This window comes from Erythrolamprus reginae, chromosome 9 (genome assembly GCF_031021105.1).
Source record: "Erythrolamprus reginae isolate rEryReg1 chromosome 9, rEryReg1.hap1, whole genome shotgun sequence".
In the NCBI taxonomy this organism is placed as follows: Eukaryota; Metazoa; Chordata; class Lepidosauria; order Squamata; family Dipsadidae; genus Erythrolamprus; species Erythrolamprus reginae.
This window is the reverse complement of record NC_091958.1, coordinates 20,821,033-20,838,825: the sequence shown is the minus strand read 5'-3', so window position 1 is coordinate 20,838,825 and position 17,793 is coordinate 20,821,033. Positions and strand designations below refer to the sequence as shown.

The 17,793-nt window shown below is 44.2% G+C and overlaps 1 long non-coding RNA gene across 2 annotated transcripts in view; it reads left to right on the top strand.

Moving 5' to 3' along the window:
* Nucleotides 1–357: 357 nt before the first annotated feature.
* Nucleotides 358–17,793, top strand: part of LOC139171923 (uncharacterized) — a 429,008-nt gene continuing 411,572 nt past the window's right edge. The window contains exons 1-2 of one of the 2 annotated variants that reach the window (XR_011559818.1): nt 358–552; nt 8,174–8,277. This is a non-coding gene — a long non-coding RNA (uncharacterized lncRNA). Of the gene's footprint in view, nt 553–1,450; nt 1,625–8,173; nt 8,278–17,793 lie in introns of those variants that run through there. The other variant, XR_011559819.1, reaches the window with a different exon arrangement.

The window sequence follows — 17,793 nt, the reverse complement described above, 5'->3', positions numbered from 1 at the left end:
TATACTGGCAACTTTAAGAAAACTGTAATCTACATATCAGAAATAAAGTAATAACATAAATGCTTCTATATCAGACACTTTATGTGATAGAGCAAAACTAAGCATATTTTTGGAATCAGCACATCAAACTCCATAAAGAGACACATTACTCTTGCTGATATTTTTTTTTGTGTTGACCAGTGTAGTAAGACCTCCCCGAAAATAGCCAAGCACCTATTTGGAAGAAAATAAGACCCTGTTTTTATTTTGGGGAAACACAGGTATACATGAATCTTTGAGCACCAGGTTCCTTTAAATCTTTGGAGAACCAAAAGCCTGCTTTGTCTTTCACAGGGCGGAGCTAATCAATGACAGGTGTTATTAACGGTCCACCTGAATAGCCCCCTGCAGCTCTGAGGGAAATTAAAATGGAGGTCTACAGACTTAGCCTGAACTGTTTTATATTGTTATATTGGAAACCTCCCTTTATCAATGATTTCAAGGAGGTTTATCAATATTAAAGGCAACTGGATTTCCTGCTGGGGGCCATCACTGAAATATTCCATCCACCTGGTAGGTTTCTGAAGGCCTTTAACTCTGAGACCTTCTGATAGTTCTCTTTGGATATGTGGTTAGTTGGAATTGTTAGCTTGACTGAAGGAGAGAAAATGATGGATGGCTTTAGAAATATTACATGCTAAGCTATAGATTTCTATGGTTCTGATTTAGTGTGAGGTATGAAGCTAGCTTTTGTGGCTTGCAAGACAAAGTTTATGACTTAGCACAATATGAGGTTAAGAAACAATGTGTGCAACCTGTGGTTCTGTTTTTAAAACCCGTTGACCAAATGTTCTTCTGCAGTATCACAACTGCAGCCAGAATTACCTTCGCCCAATATTGGAGAAATACAGAAACCCCTCAGAAAAAGCAGTAATTAATAAAATATATAATTGTTCCGAAATGGACAAACTGAGGATGGAATTAAGTGGCCAAAAAGATTCTGAGTATTATGAAATATGGGCAGAATGGCACAGAGGGATTGAGTTAAGAAACAGAAATAAAAAGATCACAAAAGATACATAAAGATCAGTAAAATAAAGAATATAAATATGTAAATATGAATGATTTGAATAGGGATTTTGTGATTATAAGAAATAATACAAATATTTCATTAATTAATTAATATGAATATTATTATAGGATTTCATGAAATATCCGATGTAGCAATGCAGAAATACTGAATGTTTGCTGATATTATAATTTTGTTGTTGTTGTTTTTGTTTTGTTTTGTTTTATTTATTTGGGAAGTGAAAAGAAAATAAGACCTTGTTTTTATTTTCAGGAAAACATGGGTATACGTGAATCTGTGAGCACCAGGTTCCTTTAAATCTTTGGAGAACCAAAAGCCTGCTTTGCCTTTCACCTGGCAGAGCTAATCAATGACAGGTGTTATTAACCTGAATAACCCCCTGGAGCTCTGAGGGAAATTAAAATGGCGGCCCAGACTTAGCATGGGCTGTTTTATATTGTTATATTGGAAGCCTTTATGTATCAACCTTTATCAATGATTTCAAGGAGGTTTACCAATATTAAAAGCAACTGAATATCCTGCTCCGGGCCATCATTGAAAGATTCCACCCACCTGGTAGGTTTCTGAAGGCCTTTAATTCTGAGAGCTTCTGAGGTAATAAGGGGAGAGTTCTCTTTGGATATGCAGTTAGTTGGAACTGTTAGCTTGCCTGAAGAAGAGAAAATGATGGGTGGTTTTAGAAATATTACATGCATCACGCTAAGCTATAGATTTCTATGGTTCTGATTTAGTGTGAGGTATGAAGGTAGCTTTTGTGGCTTGCAACACATAGTTTATGGCTTAGCACAATATGAGGTTAAAAAAACAATGTATGCAACCAGTGGTTCTGTTTTTAAAACCTGTTGACCAGATTTTCTTCTGCAGCAGCATGACTGCAGCCAGAATTACCTTCACCCAATATTAGAAAAATGAGAGGCCAGGCGAAATAACGCCTGGACGAAAATTGCCAATGGCGGGAAGCAACTCGGCTCCCCCCATCAGCTGTGGGGCGTTCCCCGCGTTAGCGCGGGAACGCCCCAGAGCAATCAGCGGCCGCTCGGGCATTCTGGGAAAGCCGAGGGGGCGGGGGCGTGTGCCCTTTATCAGGGTTTGCTTGCCCCCCCGGCTTCTCTTGCCCCCCGAGCTCACCGCAGAACGGACACCCACCCACCCTCCGCTCAATCCAGGATGTTTTTTATAGGTCGCCTGGTAGGGGCCGAGTAGGAATTTTTGCAATCTTTGGGCATTTGCTACGGATTGTTTTTCGCCTACTCCATCCTGGACGAGGGTAAGGATTTGTGGTTATGGGGTGCATCTGTATGTAAATAGGTTCTGATTCAGCAATTTGATGTTTATATTCTTGGTCACTATATGGCAGAAACGGGGCGGAAAGGGTATCAGTAGCAACTGTGTGTTCTCCTTTGGGCATCTTTTGTAAGATGATTGGCACCCCCATTGCACAACTCATGCTTCCTCCACGGACAGAGAGGTGTGAAGGGGGTGCCCTTGGGGCTCACCTACGTCATTTCCGGTTCCGGGTCATGCAAGGCGAGCCCTCCCACATGCTGGGCGTGGCTTACTGGTCGGGAGTAGGCGGAGCATGCCTCACCCTGACCAGGCATGGAGTAACGCCCATTTGAGTTGCCCAAGTATGTTGTGTTCAGGAAACTCCGCCCCATTTAGCGACCCCTGCAGGTCTTTCTGTTAATATTTAATAAAGTGACCCATTTTACCCAGCTTGGTGTCCGAGTGTTCATTTCCCGTCCAAGGCAAATACAGAAACCTCTTCAGAAAAAACAGTAATTAATAAAATATATAATTGTTCCGAAATGAACAAACTGGGGATGGAATTAAGGAGCCAAAAAGATTCTGAGTATTGTGAAATATGGGAACAATGGCGCAGATAGATTTTTTTATTTATTTTCTTTTCATTGTTATTTATTTGTCTGTTTCAAAATATATTTGAAAACCAATAAAATTTCTTCAAAAAACCCCCAGCAACAATGGATGCAGTCAGTGGTTCTGTTTTTAAAACCTGTTGACCAAATGTTCTTCTCTATGGTTTTCTCTTTTCTTTACTTGTAAATGTGGCCCCTTTCCTTACAAATTGAATGCACATCTGCCCAACAACTTTAACATTGATTTCCAATGCAAAAAGGAAGACATTTTTATTTTTTAAAAATATTTTTATTTGGGTTTTTAAAACAAAAACAAAAAAAAGACAAACCACATAAAAAGCAATATGTGACAAAAACAGATTTAAAGACATACTGTATTTACAGTTACATTACTGTTTCTTCGGTTTCTCTTAATTTTTTTAAAATTTACAATTATCTTATTCCTTTCTTTCCAGCAATCCAATTATAAAATTTATCCCACATGGTATAGTATTCTTTTTCCTGTTTATTCTGTAATTCTAATATAAAGAAAGACATTTAAATGACCCCACAAATTGGAACAGGTGGTATGATTGGCTGAACAAAAAAAAAATACTTAATTATAAAATGTACTAAAATTAAAATGACTGATAACCGATTAATCCACACTGTTTGGAAGATGAATGGATATATATACAAGTAATCTAACAAGTCCTATAGTCAATAAGTTGGAAAGAACAAATAAATTATTAAAACCAATTTATTTTAATTTATAGATACAAAAGGTCTAATGAATCAACAACTGTATACTAAAAAGGAAGTACATAAAAGTTTAAGATAGCTTTATAATATTATAAGTAGGCTGTTAGATATAATAGTCAACAGGATGGTTGACATTTGTGTTATTTGTATTGTATTTAAGCTTTGGCATAGACTTCTATATATTGAATTTTTCTTTTTTTTTAATGGGTGTATGTTTTGTAAAGTGTTTGTCTTTTTATGTAAATACTTAATAAAGATAATTTTTTTAAAAAAATTAAATGACCCCACAAAAATGGGTGCCATGTTAGCAATGGACAATCCTGAGTAGGATTCACACTTCACATGCGATCTGCCAGTACTCTGTATATAAATAGGGCATTATTTATTTATTTATTTATTTATTACTTAGATTTGTATGCCGCCCCTCTCCGAAGACTCGGGGCGGCTCACAACACGTGGAACAAATCATAAATAATGTGACAAGTTTAAAATATTTAAAGATTTAAAAAAGACCCCATATACTAACAGACATACACACAAACATACCATGTATAAATTAAACATGCCCAGATGTTTCAGTTCCCCCATGCCTGACGGCAAAGGTGGGTTTTAAGGAGTTTACGGAAGGCAGGAAGAGTAGGGGCAGTTCTAATCTCTGGGGGGAGTTGGTTCCAGAGGGCCGGTGCCGCCACAGAGAAGGCTCTTCCCCTGGGGCCCGCCAACCGACATTGTTTAGTTGACGGGACCCGGAGAAGGCCCACTCTGTGGGACCTAATCGGTCGCTGGGATTCGTGCGGCAGGAGGCGGTCTCGGAGATATTCTGGTCCAATGCCATGAAGGGCTTTAAAGGTCATAACCAACACTTTGAATTGTGACCGGAAACTGATTGGCAGCCAATGCAGACTGCGGAGTGATGGTGAAACATGGGCATACCTAGGTAAGCCCATGACGGCTCTCGCAGCTGCATTCTGCACGATCTGAAGTTTCCGAACACTTCTCAAAGGTAGCCCCATGTAGAGAGCATTACAGTAGTCGAACCTCGAGGTAATGAGGGCATGAGTGACTGTGAGCAATGAGTCCCGGTCCAGATAGGGCCGCAACTGGTGCACCAGGCGAACCTGGGCAAACGCCCCCCTCGCCACAGCTGAGAGATGTTTTTCTAATGTGAGCTGTGGATCGAGGAGGACGCCCAAGTTGCGGACCCTCTCTGAGGGGGTCAATAATTCCCCCCCCCCCCAGGGTAATGGATGGACAGATGGGATTGTCCTTGGGAGGCAAAACCCACAGCCACTCCGTCTTATCCGGGTTGAGCTTGAGTCTGTTGACACCCATCCAGGCCCCAACAGCCTCCAGGCACCGGCACATCACTTCAACCGCTTCGTTGACTGGGCATGGGGTGGAGATGTAAAGCTGGGTATCATCCGCATATTGATGATACCTCACCCCATGTCCTTGGATGATCTCGCCCAGCGGTTTCATGTAGATGTTAAATAGCAGGGGGGAGAGGACTGACCCCTGAGGCACCCCACAAGGGAGAGACCTAGGAGTCAACCTCTGACCCCCCACCAACACCGACTGCGACCGGCCAGAGAGGTAGGAGGAGAACCACTAGAGAACAGTGCCTCCCACCCCCAGCCCCTCCAGCCGGTGCAGAAGGATACCATGGTCGATGGTATCGAAAGCCGCTGAGAGGTCAAGGAGCACCAGGACAGAGGATAAACCCCTGTCCCGGGCCCGCCAGAGATCATCCATCAATGCGACCAAAGCGGTTTCCGTGCTGTAACCGGGCCTGAAACCCGACTGCTGGGGACCTAAATAATCGGCTTCTTCCAAGGACCGCTGGAGCTGGAGTGCCACCACCTTCTCAACAACCTTCCCCATAAAGGGAAGGTTGGAGACTGGACGATAGTTATTAAGTATGGCTGGGTCCAGGGAGGGCTTCTTGAGGAGGGGGCACACAAGCGCTTCTTTATAGAGTGTGGGAAAAACTCCCCTCCCCAAGGAAGCGTTGGTAATCTCCTGGGCCCAGCTCCGTGTCACCTCCCTGCTGGCCGAAACCAACCAGGAGGGACATGGATCCAGTAAACAGGTGGCGGAACTCACAGCTCCAATGGCCTTGTCCACTTCATCAGGTGTCACCAGATCAAACTCTTCCCAGACAGGTGGACAAGTACGTGCCCCAGTCACCTCGACTGACTCATTGTCAGTCGACTCTGTTTTACAATTGGAGTCGAGGTCGGCCCGGATCTGAGCGACTTTATCAGCAAAAAACGTGTTGAAATCCTCGGCACTACTCTGCAAGGGCTCCCCAACTCCCCCCTGGTTGAGAAGGGAGCGGGTCACCCTAAACAGAGCGGCCGGGCGGGATTCCGCTGATGCAATCAAGGCGGCATGGTACGTGCATCTTGCCGCCTTGAGCGCCACTTTGTAAGTCTTAATAAAAGCTCTTACAAGTGTTCGATCAGATTCAGACCTACTCTTCCTCCATCGCTTCTCTAGACGTCTCTTTTGGCGTTTCAATTCCCGGAGCTCCTCGTTGAACCATGGGGCTCTACGGGGTCTAACGCCACGGAGAGGTCGCAAAGGCGCAATCCGGTCAAGAGCCCCCGCCGCAGCCCTGTTCCAGGCCTCTGCGAGAGACTCTGCTGAACTGTGGACGAGTGCCTCTGGAATAACCCCAAGCGCCGTCTGAAAGCCCTCTGGGTCCATCAGGCGTCTGGGGCGGAACATCTTAATTGGTTCCGCCTCCCTGCGGGGAAGGATTGGAGCCAGGAAGTCAAGCCGTAGTAGAAAATGGTCTGACCATGACAAAGGCAATGCTTCTAAGCCCCTTAGTCTCAGACCATTATTCAGTTGCTCGGAAAGGAATACCATGTCAGGTGCGTGCCCTCCCTCGTGAGTCGGACCCTGTACTACTTGAGTCAGGTCCATGGCTGTCATGGTGGCCATGAACTCCTGTGCCAACCCAGAGGTTTCGCCGAGTGACGGCAGGTTGAAGTCCCCCAGGACAATGAGTCCGGGGAACTCCACCGCCAACCCGGCTACCTCCTCGAGTAGCACAGGCAGGGCTTTTGACACGCAGCTGGGAGGCAGGTACGTGAGAAATAAGCCCACCTGAACCCCTAAGTCCAACTTCATCAAGAGAGACTCGCAACCCGCAATTTCCGGAGCAATGAGTCCACGCAGGCAAAGGCTCTCCCTGGCAATAATAGCCACTCCTCCCCCCCTTCCCTGGGGTCGAGGTTGATGCCATATCTGAAACCCGGCTGGGCAAATTTCAGAGAGAGGAACACCTCCCTCCGGGCCCAGCCAGGTTTCAGTAATACATGCCAGGTCGGCCTCCTCATCCAGGATCAAGTCCCGGATGAGGAGAGCTTTATTAACCACCAACCTGGCATTAAGCAGCAGCAACCTGAGCCCAGGGCCAGAGTTACACTCACCACCAGTACCCAAGATTGGGCTCACAGAGCCAGAACAAGCGACCGTTATTAAGCAACGATCCCTCGTTCCCCTGGAACGGCTAACTCTGTGGCCCCCGCCATATCTATATATTAGTATATAATTCCCTCTGTGTGACTGTGCAGGGGCCCATGTGAAACTGTAGATCACATTGTGATTGGCTGTAAGTTGAGGGCATATATCTAGGGTAGTGATGGCAAACCTATGGCACGGGTGCCACAGGTGGCACGCAGAGCCATATCTGCTGGCACAAGAGCTATTGCCCTAGCTCAGCTCCAACATGCATGTGTCTGCCGACCAACTGATTTTTGGTTTGCGCAGAGGCTCTGGGAGACTGTTTTGGGCTTCCAGAGAGCCCCCAGGCAGAATGGGGGAGAGCATTTTTATTCTCCCGGGAAGCCTTTAGAGCCTAGGGAGGGCGAAACATGAGTCTACTGGGCCCGCCAGAAATTGGGAAATAGGCCATTTCCAGCCTCCAGAGGGCCTGAAAACAGGGGAAGCTGTTTTCGCCCTCCGCAGGCATCTAATTATGGATGTGGACACATGCGAATGTGCGATAGCACACACCCATGCTCTTTCGGCACCTGAGAAAAAAAAGGTTCACCATCACTGATTTAGGGGTTATGGTTAATATAAACTATGTTGTGCTTCAATTGTTAGACAGACAAAACATTGGTATTTGACCACAGAACTTTCTAACATTTTATTGGGTTCTACAAATCTAGGTGAAATGTTTAATAGGCAGTATATTACTAGCCCAAGTATCAGGGGTGAAATGCTTCTGGTTCACTCATGCCTGTCGGTCGTTGGAGAGCCGGTCACAAAGGCAGCACGAGGCTCCACCATCCAACTCAGATGCTGCCAATTGCACAGAACACTTTTGTGCATGCTCAGAGGGTAAAAGTACCCAAATGGTGGGAGCATTTCACCATTGCCAAGTATGATATGCCCTATGCTAAATAAATAAATAAATTCCTTATAAATAAATAAGGCCCATCATAAACCTTTTCATTTTTCTATTTTGCAGACAAATAACCCACCTCAACACCTGTCCTCGACCATTATTGGTGTACTTGAATTAATGAAAAAGTGCTCACTTCAGACCTGGAGATGCTCTTGATACAGCAGCAGGTAGGAATTACACATGGTTTACTTTTAAAAAGGAAGGTTATGTTGTTTGAATAATGTTGAAGATAAAAGAGTTTCTTTCTTACATTAGCAATTCATTTTAGACTTGTCATTAGGGTTCAACAAGCCCTTTAAAACAGTAAAGATTGTGTTGCTATCGCTTGTTTTGTTTTTTTGTTTTTACTTTTGTCTTCCCACGATACCAACAGTGATGGAAAACGGAATATACAGTCTGTATTGCTTAACTAGAGCCTAGCTCTATGCAGAACTAATATTGCCTCCTGCAGTTTTTTTCAATGGGGGCAGTTTTTGTCTTCCCTCTCTTCAACAGCTCTTGGATTTCTCATCGTTTGAAAGGAATGGTGGCTTGACCAGCTTTGCAGCCCTTTCAATTTGCAGTTTACCCAGGCAGTGTGAGCGGAGATGAATTTGATTAGAGCTTCTGTTTTCTATTTCAGTTGCAACAAGGTTGGCTTGTAAAGAGTCAGGATGCTTGGCTGGGTCTTTCTTTTATTTTCTCTGATGCCTAGACTAAGAATCCAAGACGTTCTGACAGGTTCTGGAAAGCCCGTAGCAGAAATTTTTAATAGTTTGGAGAACTGGCAAATACCACCTCTGGCTTGCTCCAGGGTGGGATGGGGATGGTGGTTTTGAAGTATCCTTACCCCAGGAGTGGGAAGGGAATGGGGACATCATGCCTGTCAAGTCACACCATGCCCACCACACCACACCCACGGAACTGGTAGTAATGCTATGAATGTAGGGATTTGTAATCTCTTTTGGCAAACCATTTCCAATTCGTGTCATGTCAAATTGCCCGAAGTGAAGGTGATCATGATTTCATTTCAAGCACAAAATATAAAAGGGTTGCTCACATTCTATTTCATTTTTTACTTCATAAAGTCTAGTTATGTAGGGCTGGCCCTCCCACACCATGGAGGGGAATGGTCTGATTTGAAGATCACTCTGTTGATCTTAAAAAAACAAGAACAGATGCCATAACCTTTGAAGATCCACTTATCCAGGGTCACCTTGTGGATTCAGGCAGAAAATGTTTTTAGTCAATAGTGCTAAAACCCTAGGTAACCTAACCGGACAGGGAGAGAGATAAGCAAAAATGGAAATGTTGCTTTTAAAATATTTGGAGTGTGGTCATTGGAAATGTTAGGAAATAGCTAGAGAAACTACAACTTAGAGTCCCTGAAGCATTTTGTATATCTGATCACATCTTTGTTTTTCATTTTTATAGAACAACTTTTAACTTTTTTTTAAGTTTCCACTTGAGAAATGTTTTCCCAGCTGTTGGAACTAATTAGCCGACACAAGGAATGGCTTTGTTAAATTTTCCTCTGGATAGGAGCAAAGTGATTTCATCCAATTCTTATTTATTTTTTACACAACTCTGCCGGGCGGTGCGCTGCATACAGAGCAGTTTATTTATATTGCTTTATCTCGCACCTGTTTGGATCCTGGTTGTTTTATGATACTTAAGCATCTTGTTTTTTGCCAATTGCTTTATCTCCACCGTTCCCTGTATTCGCCATCAATGTTTCTCGTTAGCTGTAGAAGAAATTCCAGTTGGATACAATTAGCAAGGAAAAAATAATATAATTGTTAATTACATCCAGCATATTATTACTGAAGACCTATAAAACAGTGTTTTAAAACACTGGAGGGACACAGGAAAAACGTAATGTGTATGAAGGACAGTTGTTCTTTTGGGAAAAAGCTCTTTACAAATGGGGAGAAAAAAGATTTGGTTTTTATGTCTTCTTCTTCTCTCTCTCTCTCTCTTTGGTCTATTGACATCTAAAGTTTAGTTTGCCCTGCAAGAAAATGATATAGAATTTCCAGGAACTGAAGAAGTGGGTTTTGCAGCTGTCTGTTATTTTAAATTCTCCTTACAAATAGAAAATGAACATATCAGAGAGAAAGAAACACATGAGTTTGACTTCTGACTTTAACTTATCACTTGTTCCCATCAGTCTATTATATTAATAAGACAAACGTCATTAAGATATTAGGAACCCAAGGAAAGTGCTTCAAAGTTTTTAGGGTGGCTTGCCAAGAAGATGAAGACGTCGCTAGGCTGAATTTATGTTGCATTTAAGTAGCATCAAAGGACTGATTTCAGTCTCCAGCTAAGCCACCATTAAATGAAAAAGAGGCATCATCCTGCCACTCAGACTTATGAAAGTTCAGATCCTCACTTGATTTCACACTTGGAGCAGCTTGTGGTTGATGTAATGAGCTGCATCACCTGATGATTTAGACTTATCTAACTCGTATGACTAAGTTAACATGCAGCTAGCCTGAGGATCCTGCTCTTCCAGCACTGGGTATTGATAGAGATGCCTGTATTTCCTTTGTAGGGGACACCCCTGGTCAGATTAATTCCCCTTCTCTTTTATTAATACTAATGTTTACTTTCTAGAATGGAATAGAATAGAATAGAATCAATATTAATATAAATTATAAGCAACAAGTTACAGTCATACAGTCATGGGTGGAGATGGGTGATAGAAGCGATGAGAAGACTAGTAGTAATAGTAATGCAGTCTTAGTGAATAGGTGAACAGTGGTGAGAGAATTATTTGTTTAACAGAGTGATGGCGTTCTGGAAAAAACTGTTCTTGTGTCTAGTTGTCTTAGTGTACAGTGCTCTATGGTGTCATTTTGAGGGTAGGAGTTGAAACAATTTACGTATAGGATGCGAGGGGTCAGTAAATATTTTCACAGTCCTCTTTTTGACTTGTGCAAAGGTCCCCAATGGAAGGCAGGTAGGCAGTATTTGTTTCTTCTGCAGTTCTAATTATGTTCTACCTCAGCAGATAATCACTCCTTCTTCCATCTGCTATTCTAAGCTTTTAAACTTAGAACAGACTGTGTATGGATACAAGAAGATCCAGTAACACTCTGACCAAATGGACCTACCCTGTGGCTTCTGTTCCTTGCGATTGTAGTAGCTGTACCTTTCGTGTCCTGATCCGAGTCCATTTGACCTCCTGGCAGCGTGACAGCACACAATGTGCGACAGTGTCTGGGCAAGATGTGCTTCATTTGTACATATTTTAATCTTGCATTTTGTATGTCATATTTTAATCGTGATGCTTCTGACATGAATAAACAAGATTTTAAAAGAAGCAAAAGGTTTTATGAATAGACAAGTACTGTAGTAAAAAGTCCGATACGGTAGTATGGGCTACCAGACAAGTTAATGGGTTAATAAATTAACTTGTTGGCTGCTTAATTTCAAAAAGGACAGTTTGGGTCACGGTGGCGCAGTGGTTAGAATGCAGAATTGCAGGCTATCTCTGCTCACAACCGGGAGTTCAAACCTGACCAGCGCAAGGTTGACTCAGTCTTCCATCTTTCCTTGGTCAGTAAAATAAGCATCCAGATTTTTGGGGGCAATATGCTGAGATTCATAAACTGCTCAAAGTGTGCTGTAAAGCAATAGAGACCAATACAGTGATCCCTCTTTTATCGCAGGTGTTATATTCTAGGACCACCCACAGTAAATGATAATCCGCGAAGTAGGGATGCTATATTTATTTAAGTATTTTATTATTATTATTATTATTATTATTATTATTATTTATTGGATTTGTATGCCGCCCCTCTCTGCAGACTCGGGGCGGCTAACAACAATGATAAAAAAACAACATGTAACAATCCAATTTAATAAAACAACTAAAAACCCTTATTATAAAAAACCAAACATACACACAAACATACCATACATAACTTGTAATGGCCATGGGGAAGGAATATCCTAACTCCCCCATGCCTGGCGACAAAGGTGGGTCTTGAGTAATTTGCGAAAGACAAGGAGGATGGGGGCCATTCTAATCTCTGGGGGGAGTTGATTCCAGAGGGCCGGGGCCGCCACAGAGAAGGCTCTTCCCCTGGGACCCACCAAATGACATTGTTTGGTCGATGGGAGAAGGCCAACTCTGTGGGACCTTATCGGCCTCTGGGATTCATACGGTAGAAGGCGGTTCCGGATGTATACACTATGTTAAGGCTTTATAAACCCTCCCCCACACTTTTACACTACATAAACCATTCCCATAATAACCATTCCCACACTGTTCTGTGCATGTATTGTACCTTTACACTCACTGTTTTGAATTCCTAAACTTACGTGACAAAACGATGCTCCACTTGAAATGGTCGAGTGTAGGAGCAGACTCAGAGATGGGGAAGCTGGGCACATACGAACAGTAAACAAAGCGCTACTGTACTGAGCCAATCAGACTCTGGGATTCAAAGCAGCACTCTCTGGTTGGTCACTTCTCCATCAATCAACCAATTGTTTGTTTTTTACAATCTCATATAGGTAAGTGACGTCTCAGGTGGAAAGAAAACCCGCAAAGTAGAGAAAATCCACGATATATATTTTTTCCATTAATATTTTATAAAAACCTGCAATGCACCGAGTCCGCGAAAGGGGACCAGCAAAGTGGCGAGGGAACACTGTATATAAGTCTAATTTCTATTGCTATTGATGTTGACAAAAGGTTTCTCTGTGTGATGGATCCTGACAAAGGATATGCAAATAAACTGAAATCATTTTTGTTCTCTAAATGACTTTTTTGAAAAGATAGAGCCATTTCAACTAGTATGTCTATTCTATTGAAGAGAAGGATTAGCGGTGACATGACAGCTGTCTTCCAGGGGCTGTCACAGGGAGGAGAGGGTTCGACTTTCTCTCCAAAGAACAGACAACAGAGGGAAGGATAAGAAGTAATGGATGGAAGGGATCCAATCTGGAACTAAAAAGAAACTGGTGATATTACAATGACGTCACAGAACCAGAGCAGCCGGTTCATGGAGGCTGCCATCTTTTGGGGGGGAATTTTTTTTGTTTTGATTTTTTTTTTAAATCAGTTTTATTTCTTTTGCACATGCACAAAAGCTGAGTTTCTGGCATTGGGCAGGGATCTAGATAGCAGGTCACTATCTTGTTTTCAGCTTTTTTGGGGGGGATTTTCTGATTTTTTTCTACTGCGCATACATGCGTGCACACCCATGAGGCATGACCATTTAGCATGGAAGGAAGTGAACTGGCATCGTGGTACGTTAGAACCCATCACCATAGTTCCCTCTAAACTGCGCAGTGGGCTGGAGCGCACTAAAAATTGATGCCTGGTGCATGCTTTTCTATGGCTGCTCAGAGAGGAGGATGGCGGAGGGGCCCTCTCGCCCCCACCCACCACTGCTGCCACCACCAGGTCTTTGCCGAGACCGGCAAAGCGGCGTTTCACTCTTCCTCCTCCGTCTTCTCCTCAGCAGCAGCTCTGCAGGGATTTTCAAATGTCATGCCATCCCGGATCACAGGGAGGGGAGGGGAACTCTTCCCTGGCCAGGCGACAGCGAGGCCCTCCCAATGCTTGCCCGCTGTCCAGGCCCCGCGCTGGGGCCTGCCCCTTGGAGCTGGGGCGACAGGCCGAGCCTCGGCTTACTTGGCCCCGGTGCGGCCGAAGTGCAGGGCGGAGTAGGCGGTGGCTGCTGCTGCTGCTCCGGGCCCTCCCCCGAGCTGGGCTTCCTTTGGATCCTTGGATCGGGGAAGCCGTCCAACCCCCACCCCCGAGTCTATTGAAGCTCACTGCCAGCTGCTCCAGGGACTCCCTCTTTCCCTCCAGCCGCCTCCTCCACCTCCATCCTCCTCCTCCTTTTCGCCTCCTTCGTTCCCACCCTCAGTCTCTTCTCCTGCGGCCAGTCCTTCCTTCCTTCCCCGATCCACCCCTCTCTCCCATTTTCTCCTCCTCCCCCTGCCGTCTTTTGCCGTGGCTCCTCCTGCAGCACTGGCGGCGGCTGTGGCTTCTCCTCCTCCTCATCCACGTGCCCAGCGAGGAAGCTGTGAGAGCGCTTTCTCGGAGCACTTCGGGAACGCCCTGCCCCGCAGCTCCTTTGCTGGGAGCACTTTTGTCCCGGGCTGTCAGCGAAGAGGCTGCAGGAGAGGCTGGGCAGGCATTCCTGAAGCGCTCCAAGAAAGCGCTCTCACACCCGCTTCGCTGACAGACAAAGAGAGAGAGCAACAGACAGAGCGAGATAGAAAGGAAGAGAGAGGGAGAGAGAAAGTGAGAAATAGAGAGAGAGAGAAAGAGGGGGAGAGAGAAAGAGAGAGAAAACAAGAGAGATAACAAGAGAGAGAGAGAAAGAAAACAAGAGAGAAAGAGTGAGCGAGAAAGAAAAAGAGTGAGCGAGAGAGAGAAAGCAAGAGGGAGAGAGAGAAAGAAAGAGAGAGAAGAGAAGGGAGAGAGAGAGAGGAAGAAAGCAAGAGAGAGAGAGAGAGAAGAGAGGAAGGAAGGGAGAGAGAGAAATGATAGAAAAAAGGGAAGAAAAAAGAAATTTTTAGTTTTAATAGTAATAGATTTTGGTTTGGTTTTATTATTAATTTCTTTTAATAAAAAGAAGGGATTTCCCCCTTATTTATTTGTTTGTTTGTTTATTTATTTATACTTCTATGCCGCCCAGTCCCGAAGAGACTGCCACTCAGACACTATACTTTTCCGCCCACACCGGAAAAAAATTAGAGGGAACATTGCCCATCACTGGTCCTTAGGAAGCCTTTTTTTAAAAAATGGAAGTCAACCTATTTTCATAATTCCACTTGTTTGCATGCTGCAAAAATAGGTTGCATCATATCTACTTCTTAATATTTTGTTTCAGATTTCCAAATCCAGTTTTTGTGGACTAGGGTGGACTAGGGTGAAATGAATACTAGCCAGACTTTTGCCACTGTCCTTATTTGTGCTAAAACGGGGGCCAGTAGAAATAGAAGCATCCAAGTAAATTAGTTGCAGAATCCTTTGCCGAGCTCAAGTAGTTACAGTTATCACTCAATATCCAAAGTTTACAGGGGTCACTTTCCAACCATATGCATAGTTATCTATTACCAACCCTGAGACAATGTATAATGTAGCCAGGCTCTGCAAAATAAACTCATGTTAGCCAAAAGCAATTGAACTTGCTTGATTAATGGTGCAATAGATATGGCTTATTCTCAGTCCTAAATTGTGCACCAAATTGAATTTTATGTGAAACTTGTTTGCTTTATTGTTTTATTTGCTTTGAGGCCGGTTAATGATCACAGCTTTGATTTGGAAGCAAGTTTTTTCCAATATTGTTAGGTTAAAAACTATTCCTAGAAAGTTGTGGGTCTCCTCAATGGAAGCTCCTCCACTTCTCTCTCTCCTGATGTAGTTTACCAATTTGTTTCTAACCTTCCTGCTTCAGCTATCCATGGAATGTATCACAATAGCCTCTGCAAAAGATCTCATTTACTCTCCAAATAAAAGATGTGCATAAGCACACAAAAATGCGCCAATTCATGGTGCAAATCTGAAGTCTCTGCTTTTATCTACAGCCAATATACACATAAACTGAAATCTTTTTTCTTGTTTTTTCCATTCACATTCTTCCTCATTCCTTTCTTCAAATCTGTATGAGCTTTTGACCAAAATTCGTAGTAACTGAATGGCTGGTACAACTTCCAAGCTATTATTTACTTACTATTTACTTATGTGTGATGAAAATATACAGGGGTTTTGTTTTGTTTTTGTCAGTGTCCTATACTTGCTAGAAATTCTGGAAATAATAGAATATGTCAGTTTAACAACGGTTCTCAACCTTTCTAATGCCACGACCCCTTAATACAGTTCTTCATGATGCGGTGACTCCCAACCATAAGTCTAGCACCAATTCTCCCAACAGAGCTTTAAGCTGATTGGCAGGAAGGTCAGAGGGACACCCCCACTGTAAACGCCTGATTGTTCAGATTGTAAAAAAATGTTCCAAGGCACCAAAATAGAAGCTTTAGTTCCTAACACCATGGGAAATTTCACAGGCCAAGTGAAGTGGTTATTCAACTCCCAAAGGGGTCCCGACCTGCAGGTCGAGAACCACTGGCTTAGAGGAAAGCGTAACAGATAAATTTGAAGGAGCCATATATTGTCTAGGTTCACACAGCATGCTAAAACCTAAGCCTGGCTAACCATACACAATTCTTGTCTTCACCTAGCCTATTACAGTGATGGTGAACCTATGGCATGCATGCAACAGGTGACATGCACAGCCATATCTCTGGGCATGTGAGGTGTTACCCTATGTCAGCTCCAGTGCACATATGCGCGTTGGCCAGCTGATTTCTGGCCTTCTGCAGGGCAGGGAGGGTCGTTTTCACTTTCCCCAGGCTTCAGGAAAGCCTCTGGAGCTCGTAGATGGCGAAAAATGGACCCAATGGGTCTACCAAAAGTTCAGAAACATAGGGCCATTTTTCACCCTTCCCAGGCTCTGGAGGCTTTCCTGAGGGTTAAAAATAGCCCAACAGGCCGGGTGGAAGTCTGGAGGCTTCAGTGAGCCCTGCACACATGCAGGGGAGGGCAGTGGGGGAGGGGGGTTATGGGTGTGAGCATGCACATCCGCTACCATGCACACGCCCTTTTGGCACCTGAGCAAAAAAAGGTTCCTCCGCTATCACTGGCTTATGAGATCCAATTGCCATGCATAATACAATGGACTGCTTCATGCAACATGATAAGACAGTGGTTGGCAGTCTCTTTTAAAGCTTGTTAAATGTGTGATTGGCTGAGGAATTCTGAGAGTTGAAGTCCATATGTCTTAATGTTGCCAGATTTGGGGACCTCTGATCTAGCTCCTTACCGCCAGCAGCAACTTTGAATATTTTTGTTCAAATGAAAGGCCTAAGATTTCTGCACGGAAACTGTATTCTCCACTGTGTCACTGACCTGGCCAGGGTACCGAGCCACATTGTTAAGCAGCTTACTGCCAGCTAATAAAATTCTATCAAGCTCAGTTTCTCAGGGGCTTAAAGCAGGGGCCAAAGTTACAACCTTCCTTGCAGGAACCAAATGCAAGGCCTGTAGTTCTCATTCCAGGAATTTGCTTGAAGGCAAATATTACAGGAAAGTTGGGGGCCTTCATGAGGCTGCAAGGAACTTAATAGCACTTCCACTTTCTAAGGAATTTGTAGGTGAATACAGATTCAAATAGGACAGTGATGATGAGCCTTTTTTGGTTTACGTGCCAAAAGGGAAGGGGCGCAGGGTGTGTATTCCCACACCCATAATTCCATGTGGGGGGCCCACCCATGCCTGCGTGGCCCCCTCCTGGCATGTGACGGCTCTCCCATTTTTCACTCTCTCCAGGTTTCAGAGCCTGTCTAGGAGTCTGAGGAAGATGAAAACAGCCTTCCTCATCCCCTGGAAGTTCTCCAGAGGTCAGAAACATGCCATTTCTCCGGGACCGCCTCCTGCCGCATGAATCCCAGTGACCGATTAGGTCCCACAGAGTTGGCCTTCTCCGGGTCCCGTCAACTAAACAATGTCATCTGGTGGGTCCCAGGGGAAGAGCCTTCTCTGTGGCGGCCCCGACTCTCTGGAACCAGCTCCTCCCGGAGATTAGAACTGCCCCCACCCTCCTTGCCTTCTGTAAACTCCTTAAAACTCACCTCTGCTGTCAGGCATGGGGGAATTGAGGCATTCCCCACTC